Raw genomic sequence first — 17,408 nt, forward strand, 5'->3', positions numbered from 1 at the left:
AAATCAACTTTGCCATCATTCCTTCAAGGGATGTATCAATTTACTCCCCAAAGTTTCCATTCCTCATCATTATAACTTTCTGGACTAAAGTGATACTTGCTGGGTATCACTGCCCAAAGTTCATTGTGTCCCCCATTAATTCTAATTAATAATCATTATTATTAATAATAAGCTTCTTGAAAGCAAGTTCTTTTGTTTTGGTATTTGTTTGCACAGTACTTGGAACCCTTTTAATAAATTCTTTTTTCATGTATTCATTTTTCATCCTCTAATAATCAACATTCTAGCTATAAACCTTACAATACTTGGCTAGGTTAGTTCTAAGTCAGCAGACAAAATCTATTGCAAGGATCACATCTGAATCTTTTCACTTTGCTAAAAGTACTAACTCATGATATATAAAAATGTAAAATTGGCCCTTGGTCTTGGATGGCCCATTTACCCAATTATACTGGCAGAGTAGGACAAGAAAAAGAAATTTAACAATCTGTAAATAGCAGTATAACTATTGATATTCCATGTAATAAAAATTATTTAAGAGTTCATTGATTAGGTACTGTTGCAAATTACCCCACACATCAACACATAAAGATAGTTATCTGTAGATTTTATTTATGTCCAGATTATAAACTCATCTATATGAAAAGTCAGAGAGCTAGAACCACAACTTCAACAACCTTATATACAATATTTGAGGCCAGATTTGAATTCAAGCCTTCATGACTCTAGGCCCAGCATTCTACCTACTGTGCCACTTGGCTACCTCTAGTAAATAGTGCTGCTTTGGTGTGCAATGAATAAATAAAATAATAAAACTAATACAATAAATAAAAAATTTATACAAGAAAGTTTGCTGTTAGCAGCTAAGAAAGCCTTCACATAGAAAAGTGCACTTAAGTTGGCAATTTGAAAGAAAACAGAGATTCCAAGAGAGGAGATAAATAGAAAATGCACTCCAGACAGAAAAGCAGTGTTTGCAAAGTTGGAAGATGAAGAATAAGATGAAATATGGAGAGTTACCTGTATGGAACAAAGAACAATACAATTTAGTTATAATGTAGAATATATAAAGAAAGTAATGAATCAAAAGGTTCTGCATCTGACTCTGGACTTCTTGGTCATGTCCCAATAGTTTTCTCAACCTGGAAGAAGCTTCTCCCCCTGCAAGAAGCTTCTCGCCCTGCTGCTCCCAGGTTCTGATGGTGACTAGAACTTCCATTCTGAGTAAGTGTTCAAGTCAGTCTTAATCACTCCTTTACTCCTCTTTTGGCTCCATTTCTGACTACAGACTAATTCCCCATTCCATCTCTCTGACACCCTCTCCATTTCCCCCCTTCTCCTAAAATTTTTTAAATTCCTTATTGACAAAAATTATCCCAAATGCATGCAAAGATAATTTTCAACAGTTAACTTTGCAAAACTTTATGTTCCAAATTTTTCTCCCTCTTCTCCCCTTCCCCACTCCCTAAAACAGCTGCTCTCTTTTCAGCAATTCTTATCTGCCACATTGAGAGAGTGAAGATTTCAAATGACTCCATTTTAATCACAGCAAAGACACCATGGACTAAACCAATGAGATGAGAAGGTTGTTCCTTGAGAACATGAGAAGGATTCCCTCACAATCTCTTTTTAATCTGCAGATTCAAAAAATGAACCTAGGAATATTTGTTTCTCTTCTGGTTATTTGTCCTCCTCAGTTTCAGGTGCTGAAGGTGATCCTCACAGGACCCAAGAGTTCAAATCATGGAGGCATTAAAGAGAGGCTTGCACCTGGAATGGAACAGCCAGTCCCAGCGTACCTGGGATTTGAACTCAAGGAGGATTTTGGACTTAGAACTCAAAGGGAACTGAACTAAATTATGAATTAATCTCCTTCCCCTCCCCAGCCTAAGGTGGTAGAAGAGGGAAGGAGGATTATGTCTTGTAAGTGTTGTATGAATTAGTCTATAGCTTTGTGACCTTAACTTTTAAAGGAAATATTCCTTTATAAAAGCCAATCCATCTCCACCTCTCTTTTTACACTATCCCAGTTACCTTAGTAAAAGGAAACCACTTCCTAACCTTAGAGAACATCGTTGGTGGGGGCTGAAGCCATTTATAGAGAGTATAGATATCCCCAAAAGCCCTCAGTGGTACCAGAGAGTAGACCGGGGGAAGAAGGTGAAATGTAATCTATCTGGCCTTCAGGTCCGGTTCTTAGCACTGAGTCTGACACATAGTAAGTGCTTATTGACATGTTGAAATATAAGAAGATTGGTTGTAAATGAGATTTAAAAGACAAAGGAGTTCATATTTGATCCTATAGTTAATCTGTAGTCACAAGAGTTCAGTAGCTTGAATCAGTAAACACCAAATATTCATTTTGGCAGCTGTGTCAGGAGACACAGATCAGAAGACCAAAAAGAAGGCTATTAAGAAAGTCCAGACAAGAGGTGATGAAGGTCTAGGCTAGGATCCTGGCTGTGTGAGTAAGGAGAGTAGTCAGATTCCAGTAGTCAGCATCAAGAAAGAACAGGATTTGGCAGCTAATTACAAATAGGGGCTGAGGAATTGAGGGGGACTCTGAGGTTATGAACCTGGGTGACTGGAAGGAGAATAGTGGTCTACACAGTGAATCAGCAGCAGCAGTGGCTGCTTCCAGTACTCTCAGCCCACAGATGGTAGTAAAGGAGACATACCAAAAAAAAAAAAAAAAAAAAAAAAAAAATGCTGGGAGAAAAAAATACCCTAAAAAACAGATTAAAAAAATTTTTAATTAAAAAAAACAGATTAGACCAAATGATAAAAGATATACAAAAAGACAAGGAGAGAGCTGGTCAAATGGAAAAAGAGCCACTGAATTAAAAAAAAATAAAACTAGTTCCTTAAAAAGTAGAATTGGCCAACTAGAAAAGGATGTACAAAATCTCAATGAAGAAAAGAATTCCTTAAAAATTAGAATTGAGCAAATGGAAGTTAATGACTTTATGAGAAATCAAGAAACAATAAAGCATGATCAAAAGAATGAAAAAATATATATATTTTGGAAAAACAACTGACCTGGAAAATAAATCTAGGAGAGATAATTTTTTAAGTATTGGATTACCTGAAGGCCATGATCAAAAAAAAGAGCCTAGATGTCATCTTTCAAGAAATTGTCAAGAAAAACTGTGCTAATTTTCTAGAACCAGAAGGTAAAATAAAAATTGAGAGAACTCACCAATCACTTTCTTTAGGTGATCCCACTAGGAAAACTTCCAGGAATAGTATAACTAAATTCCAAAGCTCTTGGGCCAAGAAGAGAATATTGCAAAAAACATTGGAAAATTGGAAAATTCAAGTATCATGGAGCCACAGTCAAGATGACACAAAATTTAACAGCTTCTACATTAAAGGATTGGAGAGCTTGGAATACAATATTCCTGAAGGCAAAGGAGCTCGGATTACAACCAAGAATCATCTACCTAGTAAAAGTGAGTATAATCCTTCAGAGAAAAAAATAGATCTTCAATGAATCAGGGGATTTTCAAGCATTCTTTTTTTTTTCAAGCATTCTTGATATTAAAAAAAAAAAAGACCAGAGTTAAAAAAAAAAAAAGAAAAGAAAAGGAAGAAAAAAGAAAAGACCAGAGTTGAATAGAAAATCTAACTTTCCAATACAAGACTCAAAAAAAAAAAAAAAGCCAATAAAAAAAAGGTAAACAGGAAAGGAAACTCATAAGTAACTTAATAAAATTAAACTTCTTAATGGAAAGATGGTACTTCTCCCTATAGTAATGAAATCATAGGTTCATTCCCTATCATCTATTTCCTTTCCTCTTTGCTTCTGCCTTTCATTGGCTCTGAGTTCTAGTTCAGAGTGTGAAGAATCTTTAGTAGCTGGCAAGAATCCCCAGAAAAATAACTGGTTGAAACATGCTTTTTTTCCTTATCTTATTTTTCTTGAAGATTTTTTTTATCTATATTTTCTTTAACAACATTACTAATATGGAAATATGTTTTACATGACTATCATGTATAACCTATCTCAAGTTGTTTGCCTTCTCAATGAGGAAAAAGGGAAGGAAAGAAGAGAAAAAATTTGGAACTTAAAGTTTTTTAAATGAATGTTAATTCATTTGTTAATTAATTAAATGTAATTGGGGAAAATAAAGTAGTAAATAATTTTCAAAACCTTTATCAAAATGATATATACAGCCATTAAAAGTTCTCTTGAAGAAAACATAAGAAAAAATAAGCAATCTTTCATAGAATATTTTCTACAACAGAGATGTCTTTACCAATTAAGAAATTTAGAGAATATAACACACTTTTTCATCCATTGCTTCTTCATTACAAAGGTATTTGCCTTAATAAAACAAAATGAAGCTTTACAGATACTACAGATGCTACTCAATCTGTCATAAAATTACATACAAATCTACAACAAATACAACCATGGATATGTCTGCTCAACAATCCAGTGATCATATTTAAGCAAAATATAATAGGTAGGAATAGGGGCAGCTAGATGGCACAGTAGATAGAGTCCCTGACTTGGAGTCAGGAAGACTCATCTTCCTCAGTTTCCTCATCTAAAGGAAATGGCAAACTACTTGGGTGTTTTTGCCAGGAATACTCCAAATGGAATCACAGAGAGTTGGACATGACTGAAAATAACTCAATGATAAAATAGAAATAATAAGAGTAATAATAGCTATCATATAGGGATAGATATGTATGTATTTATATATGTGTGTATATTGCTTTAAGTTTTATAAAATATTTCATAAATATTTTCTCATTTTATCTTCACAAAAACATTAGAAGATTGATGCTATTTTATCCCTGTTTTACAGATGAGGAAATTGAGGAATATAGAGTTGAAGTGACTTGCCCACAGCTAGTAAATGTGTGAGACCAAATTTGAACTCAGGTCTTCCTGGGTCTAAGCCCAACAGACCATTCATTGTAATGCCTATATACTTATTTCTTCACCAAAGATGTTCTCCACTGAAAGAGAACATCTTTTACAAATTCTGAACGGAAGAGAGTCTTGGTTATTGGAAAAGTTCTCCAAGTTTACAGATGATATTATATTGATTACACTGAAATCCAGAGTACTACTAGAGGATATCCTTATTAGATTCATGGCTACTCAACAGAAATCAGTCCAGACATCCTTAATGGAATACCAAAATAAGAGAAGAAAGCATAATACCCAGTATGTCTCAGCTTTCCTCTCTCTCTCTCTCTCTCTCTCTCTCTCTCTCTCTCTCTCTCTCTGTCTCTGTATGATCCCTAATCTTCTCTGACTTTCTCAACCTAAAAGATTCCTCAGCCCTGTGGTTCCCTCTGGCAAGTTCCTCTCAAAACTTATGTTTTGAGGAACTACGCAGGCCAACCATATTCATTCTTTCACTCATCTCTTGGTTCCACAACTGATTCTCTGGACATTTCCGCCAATTCCCACCCAGAGTCTTCTCTACCTTTCCTGTTTTCAGTTCCCTTTTTACATAAATGCCTTCCCACCATTGAAATAGAAGCCTTTCTCATTTCCAAAATATATAGAGAATTGACTCTATAAGAAATCAAGCCATTCTCCAATTGATAAATGGTCAAAGGATATGAACAGACAATTTTCAGATGAAGAAATTAAAACTATTTCCACTCATATGAAAGTGTTTCAAATCACTATTGATCAGAGAAATGCAAATTAAGACGACTCTGAGATACCACTGCACATCTGTCAGATTGGCTAAGATGACAGGAAAAATTAATGATGAATGATGGAAGGAATGTGGAAAAACTGGGACACTGATGCATTGTTAGTGGAATTGCAAATGGATCCAACCATTCTGGAGAGCAATCTGGAATCATGCCCAAAAAGTTATCAAACCATGCATACCCTTTGATACAGCAGTGCTACTACTGGGTTTATACCCCAAAGAGATACTAAAGAAGGGAAAGGGACCTGTATGTGCCAAAATGTTTGTGGCAGCCCTGTTTGTAGTGGCTAGAAATTGGAAAATGAATGGGTGCCCATCAATTGGAGAATGGTTGGGTAAATTGTGATATATGAATGTTATGGAATATTATTGTTCTGTAAGAAGTGAGCAGCAGGATGAATACAGAGAGGCTTGGAGAGACCTACATGAACTGATGCTGAGTAAAATGAGCAGAACCAGGAGATCATTATACACTTCAACAACGAAACTGTATGAAGATATATTCTGATGGAAATGGATATCTTCAACAAAGAGAAGATCTAACTCAGTTTCAATTGATCAGTGATGGACAGAAGCAGCTACACCCAGGGAAGGAACATTGGGAAATGAGTGTGAACTGTTTGCATTTTTGTTTTTATTCCCAGGTTATTTTTACCTTCTGAATCCAATTCTTCCTGTGCAACAAGAGAACTGTATGATTCTGCACACATATATTGTATCTAGGATATACTTTAACATGTTTACCATGTATGAGACTGCCTGCCATCTAGGGGAGGGCATGGAAGGAGGGAAGGGAAAAGTTGGAACAGAAGTGAGTACAAGGGATAATATTGTAAAAAATTACCCATGCATATGTTCTGTCAATAAAAAGTTATAATAACTAAAAAAAAAGAAATAGAGGCCTTTCTTTTTGCTTGTATTTGTATTCCCAGCACTTAGCACAATGCCCAACAAATAATAAATTCTTAATAAATGCTTGGTAGTTTGCCATATCACCCAGATTATTGTATGCACTTGGATGGGCAACTCATTAAATTATTCTATCTGATTATACATCTTGAACAGACACTACAGATAAAGAATTATCTGAGCCCGATCTGAAGAGAAAGAAAGAAGTGGGCTGAATCATCTCTGAGGAATTATACAGAATTTTCAATTATCTTTAGCAGTTTCATTTTTTTTTTTTCTGCTGAGGCAATTGGGGTTAAGTGACTTGCCCAGAGTCACACAGATAGGAAGTGTTAAGTGTCTGAGGTCATATTTAAACTCAAGTCCTCCTGACTTCAGGGCTGGTGCTCAATCCACTGCTTCACCTAGCTGCCCCAGGAGTTTTAATATTCTTAACACCAACAGCTCAATCACAATGCTCCGTAATGATGGATCCTGGCAATCTTAAAAGATTACAGAAAACCCAAAGAAAGGATGACAGTAAGATGCTGAGTCTAAGTAGGCAGGATTACATTAACAATGAAGACTTCCTTGTGACAAAAAGTACGAGGAAATGATATCAAGGACATGTAAAACCAGAAAGGGAGGTGAGAAGGAAGGGAACAAACATTAAGTAAGTACCAACTGAGCTAAGCTTTTTACAAATACCATCTCAACTGATGCTCACAACAACTTTGAGAGGAAAGTGCTATTACTGTTTCCATTTTACTGTTGAGGAGGCAGACAAAGGTTAAGTGAGTTGCCCAAGATCATACAGCAAGTAAGTAATTGAGGCCAAATTTGAATTTAGGTCTTCCTAACAAGGTTCAGCACATAATCCACCGTGTCCCCTAGTTGCTATCAGATAGACTAGTCATGAAGAAAGGGGGAAGGATAGCAGAGCTTGAAATGAAATATAAAAATAACCAGAGGTAAGCCTCCAGTGCATAATTCTCTACAGAAGATGTGATGATTTATATTAGAAAGACACAAACAAGCATTATACAGGATGAAAAGGCCTCAATGCATTATGAGCTGCTACTTGGTAGAGAGAGAGTGTTCCCACGATGATGAGATCACAGATTGAAATACGATTGAAATACAGATAAAATGGCATCTGGTTACCCAGAAAAAAAATTTCAGGTCACCAAAAATCCCTGGGAAATTCTGTCTTGAGTTATAGTTTTAATGATGCAAAACAATTTAACTTCATTCCACTGAAGTCTCTCCCTTGGCTGAGCAAGGAAAAAAATAGGAAGAATAAATAAAACTGATAAGCACAAAAGGTAGGAGTTTAGAGACACGAGGGGGAGGAAGTCAGGAAAGGAAGGGAGGTAGAGAGGTCAGGAAAGGGACACCCTTGGTTTCCTGGAACTCTTGGTTAATATTTTCAAGAGGCATAAACCACGAAACCCAGCTGTGTCCCAGAATTATTTTATTATAAGACCAAAGGGATTGGGGAGGAAGGAGTGTGAAGAGGATGGGAGAGGGAAAATAACCACTGGTCATCTTTTTCCTTTCCAAATTAGTTTTTTTTTTCTTTAATAGTAGAAGCAAAGCTTTGCAGTGGCCTTGAATGGGGATTCTGTTTCCAAATGGTAAAAAAAAAAAAAAAACACAGGCCTTTAATAACACTGAAATGGAAGAGGCAGCTATCCTTGAGTGTCTCTCTCCTTCCACCCTGCTCCCACTACAAATCAATGAAAGTTTCACTGTCACCATGGTGACAACCAGCTTTCTGACTGTACTTACCTGGCGCCATCCCAAGCTGGCCATCTGCAAAGAAGGGGAGAGAGCTAGAAGGATGGGCACCTGAACAGCAGGGTTTTCCTATTGGCATATACTATGCCAGTACATGATTTCTTTTGCATTTCACACACACACACACACACACACACATACACACACACACACACACATATATACACACTACTGCCCAACATCCAACATTTTCTCCTCCTGAACCTCTATACAAACACTAATAATACTTGTAAAGATGATTACACAGCACTTTAAGGTTTGCAAAGGACTTTATATATAGCCTGTCATTTTTCCCTCACAGTGAACCTAAAAAATAAGTACAAAAGATCTCATTATCACTACTTTTATGATAAGTAAACTGAAGTTTGGTAGCAGCTAGGTGGTGCCATGACTAGATCACCCAGGCTGGAGTAAGGAACACCTAAACTCAAATCCAGTCTCAGACATTTACTTGCTCTGTGACCCTGAACTAGTTATAACCCTTTTGGACTCCTTTTCCTCATGTGTAAAATGACTTGGGGAAGCAAATGGCAAACTACTCCCAGTATCTTTGCCAAGAAAACTCCAAATATGGTCACAGAGTCAGACATGACTGAAATGAATGAACAATAATAACAAAACTGAAACTTAAATTAAATGATTTGCCCATTGTTACAAAAGTATCAAGAAACTCATCTAAGACAGGATTTGAACTCATTTCTCCTAATTATCAGATGCAGCATTATTTCCACTATAATCCTCTGTTTCCAAACCCTGTGCTTCAAGTTTGCTCTTTTTTTCTTTTTTAACACAATTTTTCCAGGCCAGAATGCCTCTCACTATTTTCTCTGACATTTCTTCAAGGATACCCAGAAACTTGGATAAAATCAGATTATTTCTGCAATTCAAGATGGAAGGATTATCTCCTAAATTAAAATAAATAATACTTTTCTTCCCGCTATCTCCAAGCCTCCCCAGAACATAAACTGCCTCACTCATTATCCAATACTGCCCTTCTATTAAATGAGTACATGGAGCCTTCCATAGTCTCTTAAGGGTACATGACAAGCGGGGAAGGGAGGAGAGTAAGAGAAAGCATTCCATTCTACCCACACTGTTCCTATACTTGAATTTTGGAATACAGACAGTAAATTCATAGTGAAGGGTCCTTAACTGCAATCAGAAGAATAAGACATGGCCAAAGAACTAAGCTTTATCTATATCATTTAAAAATCAGTACTTATAGTGAGTTGCTCACAATAGAAAGGCAGTAAGATAAAAATGAAAGACCATTTCAAGAAAGGACAAGTGTTGTCCAAGAAGGCAAAGTTCCACAAAGAAAATGAACATAAAAAGCTTCCTCTCTTCCACTATATAATCAAGATCAACCCTCATTCCACCCCTGCTGTCTTCCCCTTCAGTGGTCAACCTTTATTCATTTCTGGATTAAGATAGGACATTAACAGGCAGAAACATCCATTTAGAACGGACACAGTTAAAATCATTTCATTACTCTGTGTACTTCCCGTTGTTCTGAAATCTGTACGCATTCAAAGACTGCCTATGAAGTTGAGTTTACCACACAGCTGCCTTCTAAAACTTCACCCTGGGGTTGTATCCCCATCTGTATCCTTTCAGACAGTTTTTGTCAAAATCAAAAGAATCATGGAAATTCTTCCCAACTCCTTCACGATCTGAACTAGAACCCAGAGCTAATGAAGGATATAGGCATGGGGAAAAGAAATAAATGATAGTGACCGAATTCACGATTTCATACTAAAGGGAGTTACAAATGCAAGTCACCACCTGCAATTAGTAGTCTTAAACATTTGACTTAAGTACTGAAAATTTAAGTGATCTGCCTGTGATCACAGAGAAGAGACAAGATCTAGCTTCAAGTACAGCTCTCTACTATACCTCATGTAAATTACAAAAATTTATCAAAAATGAACTGTTTGAGAGAGTTTCTAGTGACTTGGGCTGAGTAGACCCTTTCCTGATGCATGTTCTGCACAACACCTTTCCTAAAAACAAAAAGATTGACAGGAACTCACCAAGGGGAGGACTATTAGGGAGAAAAAAGCTAAAACACTTATGACAAAATCTTTAATGAAAGAAAATTTTATTGATTCATACTAATTGGGGGAAAGCTAAGTTTAGTAAAAAGTATAAATTAGGTTTTGTTGTATTTAAGAGAAATACTGCTTCATTATTTTCAAATGCATACAGAAGTAATGGAATTAATGGAAGAATGGAATTAGTAATGGAATAATCAGAAGAGGTTATCTTTAAGAATTTCTCATTAGGGGACTTGCTTTAAAGACTGACTAAACACTGACTTGTGACTAACGAATCAAATATTTACATAGCTGTATATGCTTCTGAAGACCTTGCTAAAAATTTGTTAAACATATTTTTCAATTGTATTTTATTTTTCCAAGTTTATGTAAAATAGTTTCCAACATTCATTTTCTTTAAGACCTTATGTTCCAAATTTTTTTCCCTCCCCAAGGTAGCAAGCAATCCCATATAGGTTAAATATGTACAATCCTTCTAAACATATATCCATATTTATCGTTGTTATTTTTAACATTGTTTAGAAAATTGTTCCCATAAAAGCTGGAAGCACAAATCTTAACCCAGCCCTTGTACCAATTAGCATAAATTTCAAATTCATAAGATTTTATTATACAAGCCTAAAGAATGGGGCCAAAAGGGAAGAAACTTCTATCGCAGAGATTTAACACATGAGTCAGAGGAACTGCCAGAAACTAAAATATATCTAATTTCTTTCAGAGTAATTTAATCTTTCCATGCCTTCACTCTTTAAGATGAATGTCACAATATAGTGGCTCACAACTCACATGATTTGGCAGACCTGACCACTGACCTATCCCTACATAATGATGGATATAAATCATACTGTAAATCTTTAAGTGACATATACAAATGTTAACTGTTATTAAAAGGCAGGCAAAGTACACAAATTGGACCTTTGAACAATATCTCAGGTATTTTACCTACCATAAAGAAGACCTTACTAATCACAATGGAATTCTGATGTAATAATGTAGTTTCAACCAAGTAGATTCCTTTTCCCAAAACTATGAGTCTTATATTTCTCTATATTCACCCCACGTATAAGAGTCCTCATTATCAACAGGACATGACCAAGCTGACAGCTAACCAGGTGAAGTTACATGTTAGCCTTCAGGGAACCACTATTGTTGGTGATATTGTAGAAGGGATTCCAGTTTGGAAACAGACTGAACTGGAAGGCCACTGAGGCCCCTTCCACTCAGAGTCATTAAGTATAGGTAATCATGTTTGGTTGTCTTCTCAAAATCTATTTATCATCAGATCTTCCCGGAAGATTTTTGAACATATAGAAACTTGCTATTTTACTTAGATAGTAAGTTCTAAGGAAGAATTAAAAGTTTGCTCCAATGAATACAATCTTTTTTTGTTGTTGTAAACGCTTCTTCCCCATATGGTATCCAGTGAGTCCTCAATAACTGTGGGTGGCCAAGTAATTCCATTACTCCCAGACTGCAGAGTCCAGAAACATCTTCCCAGACTCAGAATTGGAATAGAATGAACTTCAAAGGTTATCTTATTCAATAATTGACAATTTTATACAAGAATCCTTTCTCTAATATCTTCCAAAAACTTGTTATTCAGCCCCAACTTGAAGGAAGACCTCAACAAAGGACAACACACCTACTCAGGCATAAATTACTCTATTCCATTTTGCTATGACTCTAATTGATACTGTTTTTCCTCCCAGAGCTGAATTCTACCTCTCTGAAACTTCCACCTATTTATTCTTGTTGTATCCTCTGAAGACAATCAATCAATCTTTATTAAGTGCCCACTATATGCCAGACACTATGCTAAATGCTGGATGATTAATGTTAATTTCTGTTTCATATACTAAAGGATTCTATCACATTTTGCCTTAGTCTTCATGCTAAACACTTCCAGGTGCATCAATCAGTCCTCATATGCCTCTCATTATTCTGGTTCATCAATGTCCTTCCTAAAAGATGGCATGTAGAACTCAGAACAATAATCCAGAAGAATTTTATCTAAATAAGAGAGAACAATGGAAACCATAATCTCCCTTATCCTGGATATTTTGTTTTTCTTAACACTATGTAATACTGCATCTACATTTTTGGTCACCATATCACATTAGTGACATGTGACATGATAGAACATGTGACATGAACAAACTCTAGATCCTTTTCAAATAACTTCTTTAGCAATGTCTTCCCTTCGATCTGTACATTTGATTTGCAAGTAGATTTTTAAAGCTATAGAGAACCCAGATTTTTTCTTTTGTTTTTTTTTTTTTACCTGATCAGCATTTTATTTATGTTTTTTAAATAATAGCTTTTTTAGTGTTCATCAAAACCATTTGGTACTGGCTAAGAAGTAGAGTAGTTGATCAGGGAATAGATTAGGTTCAAAGGACAAAATAGTTGATGATTATAGCAATCTAGTGTTTGATAAACCCAAAGACCCCAGTTTTGGACAAGTACTCACTATTTGACAAAAACTGCCGGAAAATTGGAAATTAATATGACAGAAAGTAGGCAAAGACCCACACCTAATACCGTATACCAAGATAAGATTGAAATGGGTTCATGATATAAACATAAAGAATGATATTATAAACAAATTAGAAGAACATAGGATAGTTTACCTCTCAGATTTGTGGAGGAAGAAGGAATTTGTAACCAAAGAAGAATTAAAGATTGATCATAAAATAGATAATTTTGATTATATTAAATTTAAAAGTTTTTGTACAAACAAAACTAATGCAGACAAGACTAAAAGGGAAACAATAAACTGGGAAAACATTTTTACATGCAAAGGGTTTGATAAAGGCCTCATTTCTAAAATATATAGAGAATTGACTCAAATTTGTAATAGTTCAAGCCATTCTCCAAATGATAAATGGTCAAAGGATATGAACAGACAATTTTCAGATGAAGAAACTAAAACTATTTGTAGCCACATGAAAAGGTGCTCCAAATCACTATTGATCAGAGAAATGCATATTAAGATTACTCTGAAATACCACTACATATCTGTCAGACTGGCTAAAATGACAGGAAAAGATAATGACAAATGTTGGAGGGGATGTAGGAAAGCTGGGACACTAATACATTGTTGGTAGAATTGTGATCTGATCCAACCAATCTGGAGAACAATTTGGAACTATGTCCAGAGGGCTATCAAAACGTGCATACCCTTTGATCCAGCAAAGAGGTCATAAAAAAGGGAAAGGGACTCACAAACATAAAAATGTTTGTAGCATTCCTTTTTTTAGTGGCAAAAAAAACTGGAAACTGAGTGGATGCCCATCAGTTGGAGAATGGCTGAATAAGTTATAATATATGAATGCTATGGAATATTATTGTTCTGTAAGAAACGACCAGCAGGATGATTTCAGAGAGGCTTGGAGAGAACTACATGAATTGATGCTAAGTGAAATGAGCAGAACGAGGAAATCATTATACATGGAAATGAGATTATTGAATGATCAATTCTGATGGATGTGCCTCTTTTCAATGATGAGATGGTTGAGGCCAGTTAGAATGATCTTGTTAAGAAGAGAACCATCTATACCCAAAGAGAGGACTGTGGGAAATGAATGTGGATCACAACATAGCATTTTCAATCTTTCTGTTGTTGTTTACTTGCATTTTATTTTTTTTATCTTATTTTTCTTGTGCAGCAAGATAATTATATAAATATGTACACATATATTGGATTTAACATATATTTTTAACATGTTTAACATATATTGGATTACCTGACATCTAGGGGAGGGGGTGGGAGGAAGGGTGGGGAAATTTGGAACACAAGGTTTTTAAAGGGTCAGTGTTGAAAAATTATCCATGCATATCTTTTGAAAATAAAAGACTTTAATTTAAAAAGTCTATTGAAAAAAAAAACTTTTTACTTTTTTACTATCTTTGTATGATAGTTTTCAACATTCACCCTTGCAAAACATATTCCAAATTTTTCTTTCTCCCAGCAAGTACTCTAATATAGGTTATACATGCAATTCTCCTAAACATATTTTCACATTTATCATTCTACACAAGACGAACCAGATCAAAAGAGAAAAAAAAATCAGAAAGAGAAAAACAACCATTCAAATAACAACAAAAAAGATGTAAATATTATGTTGTGATCCACTTTTAGTCCCCATAGTTCTCTTTCTGGATGCAGATGGCTCTCTCTATCATAAGTTTATTGGAACTGGCCTGGATCACCTCATTGTTGAAAAGAGCCAAGTCCATCACAGTTGATCATCACATAATCTTCTTGTTGCTGGGTACAATATTCTCTTGGTTTTGCTCACTTCATTTAGCATCCGTTCATGTAAGCTTTTCTAGGCCTTTCTGAAATCATCCTGCTGTTTATTTCTTATAGAACAATAATATTCCATTACATTCATATATCAAAATTTATTCAGCTACTCCCCAACTGATGGTCATGCACTCAGTTTCCAGTTCCTTGCCACTACAAAAAGGGCTGCTACAAACATTTTTGTACATGTGGGTTCTTTTCCCTTTTTTATGATATCTTTGGAATAGAGACCCAATAGAGACACTGCTGGATCAAAGGGTATGCAGAGTTTTAAAGCCCTTTGGCATAATGGAACTCAGATTTTCAAAACTGAAAGTTTTTTGTATGTCACTTCTTAGGGGTGACTAAATTAGTGGAGAGAAAACTCACCTCAAACCAAATCCCTACATGAAGAGTGGAACTGGTCTGAGAGTTTTGGAAACTAGAGATAGTCTTTCTTTTTTCAGATATACATATGATTCTACATTTTCTTCTAAAATCTAGAGAGAGATATTTGAAGAGAGAGAATGTCTTTTTTTCTACAAAACTCTCACACCAACATTTTGTCATCATTTTTATCCACCAACCTAGAGTCACACCTGTGCTAAATAATCGTTGAAAAGTTTATATGTATGTGTGTATATGTATATATATATATATATATATATATATATATATATATAACATTTTATCATCCCTGTTTAACTTTATTTTATTAGATTTGGTCCAATAGCCTTTTTAAAATTTTGACTTTGTTATCCAATTTCTCATACCTCCCTGATATCTGAAAATTTTATAATCATGGTATCTATACATTAATCCAAATCACTGGGTTTTTTTTAAAAAGTTGAACAGATTTAGAGCCAAAGATAGAATTCAAGGACCACTCTACTTAAGATATTCCTTCAGTACTTCCATTAGACACTACCTTTCAGCTTAGTCATTGAAGCAGTTCTAAATCCAATTGACTACATTGCGGTCTGGTTCTTATCTCTTCATCTTGTTCACAATAAACATATGAGAGAATCTATAAAATGTTTTTTGCAATATAAGTGTGCTATATCTACAGAATTTATTTAATCTGTCAATAAGGCAACTGTCACAAAAGAAAAAATTTTAAAACTAGGAAGATAAATTGGGAAGAAAAATTATACTATGAAACATCTCTAGCAAAAGTCCAATATCTAATACATGTAGGGAATTGATATGAATTCTATATGAGAACAAGAGTCATTTTCCCAAGTAGAAAAATGGTCAAAAATATATAAACAGTTTTCAAAAGAATTGCAAACAATTGATAGTCATAGAAAACACATCAGGTCACTGATGATGTATAAATGAAATCAGCTCTGAAGATTTCCACCTCACCCAAAAAATTGGCAAAGTTGACTAAAAATTGAAACCCATCAGTGTTGAAAGGGCTGTGGAAAGACAGGCACACTAAAATAATATTGATGGAACTGCTTATTAGGCCAACATTTCTGGGAAATGACTTAGAATTAGTTAAGAAAAAGTACTATATTGTTCATATCATTTATTTCAGCAATACCATTAATGGAATTATACCCAAAGGAGGTCAAGGACAGAAAAAAAAAGTTCTATTTATGCCAAAAGTTTCATAAGAGCCCTTTGATAACAACAAATAACTGGGAACAAAGTTCAGTGCTCATTTACTGGAGGGTGACTAAAAAAATGCAGCACTATAATGCATTCTTATTATGCAGAGGAAAAATTAACAAATCTAAGGAATTAAAAAAAACATAGATGCATTATACAAACCAATCCAGAATGAAATAAGAACCAGGAGAATAATACACACGACTACAATCATGTAAGTAAGAACATAAGGGAAGGCTATCTGATACACTAGATAAAGTATGTGACCTGGAATCAGAAAGACCTGGATTTAAATCCCATAGTTCTCAGTTGTGTGACCATGTGCAAGTCATTTAATTTTCCTAAGTGCCAGTTTCTTCATGCATAAAATGAAGATAATAATTTCTGAAGTCACCCCCCCAAAACCTTATAAGGTTAGTGAAAGTCTCAAAAGAGGTAAAGAACATAAAAAATTATTTTTTTCAAGAACAAGACAAATATTATTATTTTTAAAAATACCAAAGGGAAACCTGCTTAGGAATATTTTCAATAACCAATATTAGTTCAGGCATTGATCCATACTTAACACCGTACACCAAGATAAGGTCAAAATGGGTTCATGACCTAGGCATAAAGAATGAAATTATTAATAAATTAGAGGAACACAGGATAGTTTACCTCTCAGACCTGTGGAAGGGGAAGGTCTTTATGACCAAAGCAGAACTAGAGATCATTACTGATCACAAAATAGAAAATTTCGATTATACCAAACTGAAAAGTTTTTGTACAAACAAAACTAATGCAGACAAGATTAGAAGGGAAGCAATAAACTGGGAAAATATTTTTACAGTCAAAGGTTCTGATAAAGGCCTCATTTCCAAAATATATAGAGAATTAACTCTAATTTATAAAAAATCAAGCCATTCTCCAATTGAAAAATGGTCAAAGGATATGAACAGACAATTCTCAGATGAAGAAATTGAAACTATTTCTAGTCATATGAAAAGATGCTCCAAGTCATTATTAATCAGAGAAATGCAAATTAAGACAACTCTAAGATACCACTACACACCTGTCAGATTGGCTAAGATG

At 34.9% G+C, this 17,408-nt stretch overlaps 1 protein-coding gene across 3 annotated transcripts in view; it reads right to left on the bottom strand.

Moving 5' to 3' along the window:
• SUSD1 (sushi domain containing 1) overlaps positions 1-17,408 on the bottom strand; it is a 296,420-nt gene that overhangs the window by 231,951 nt on the left and 47,061 nt on the right. The window lies entirely within an intron of this gene.

This window comes from Sarcophilus harrisii, chromosome 1 (genome assembly GCF_902635505.1).
Source record: "Sarcophilus harrisii chromosome 1, mSarHar1.11, whole genome shotgun sequence".
Lineage (NCBI taxonomy): Eukaryota > Metazoa > Chordata > Mammalia > Dasyuromorphia > Dasyuridae > Sarcophilus > Sarcophilus harrisii.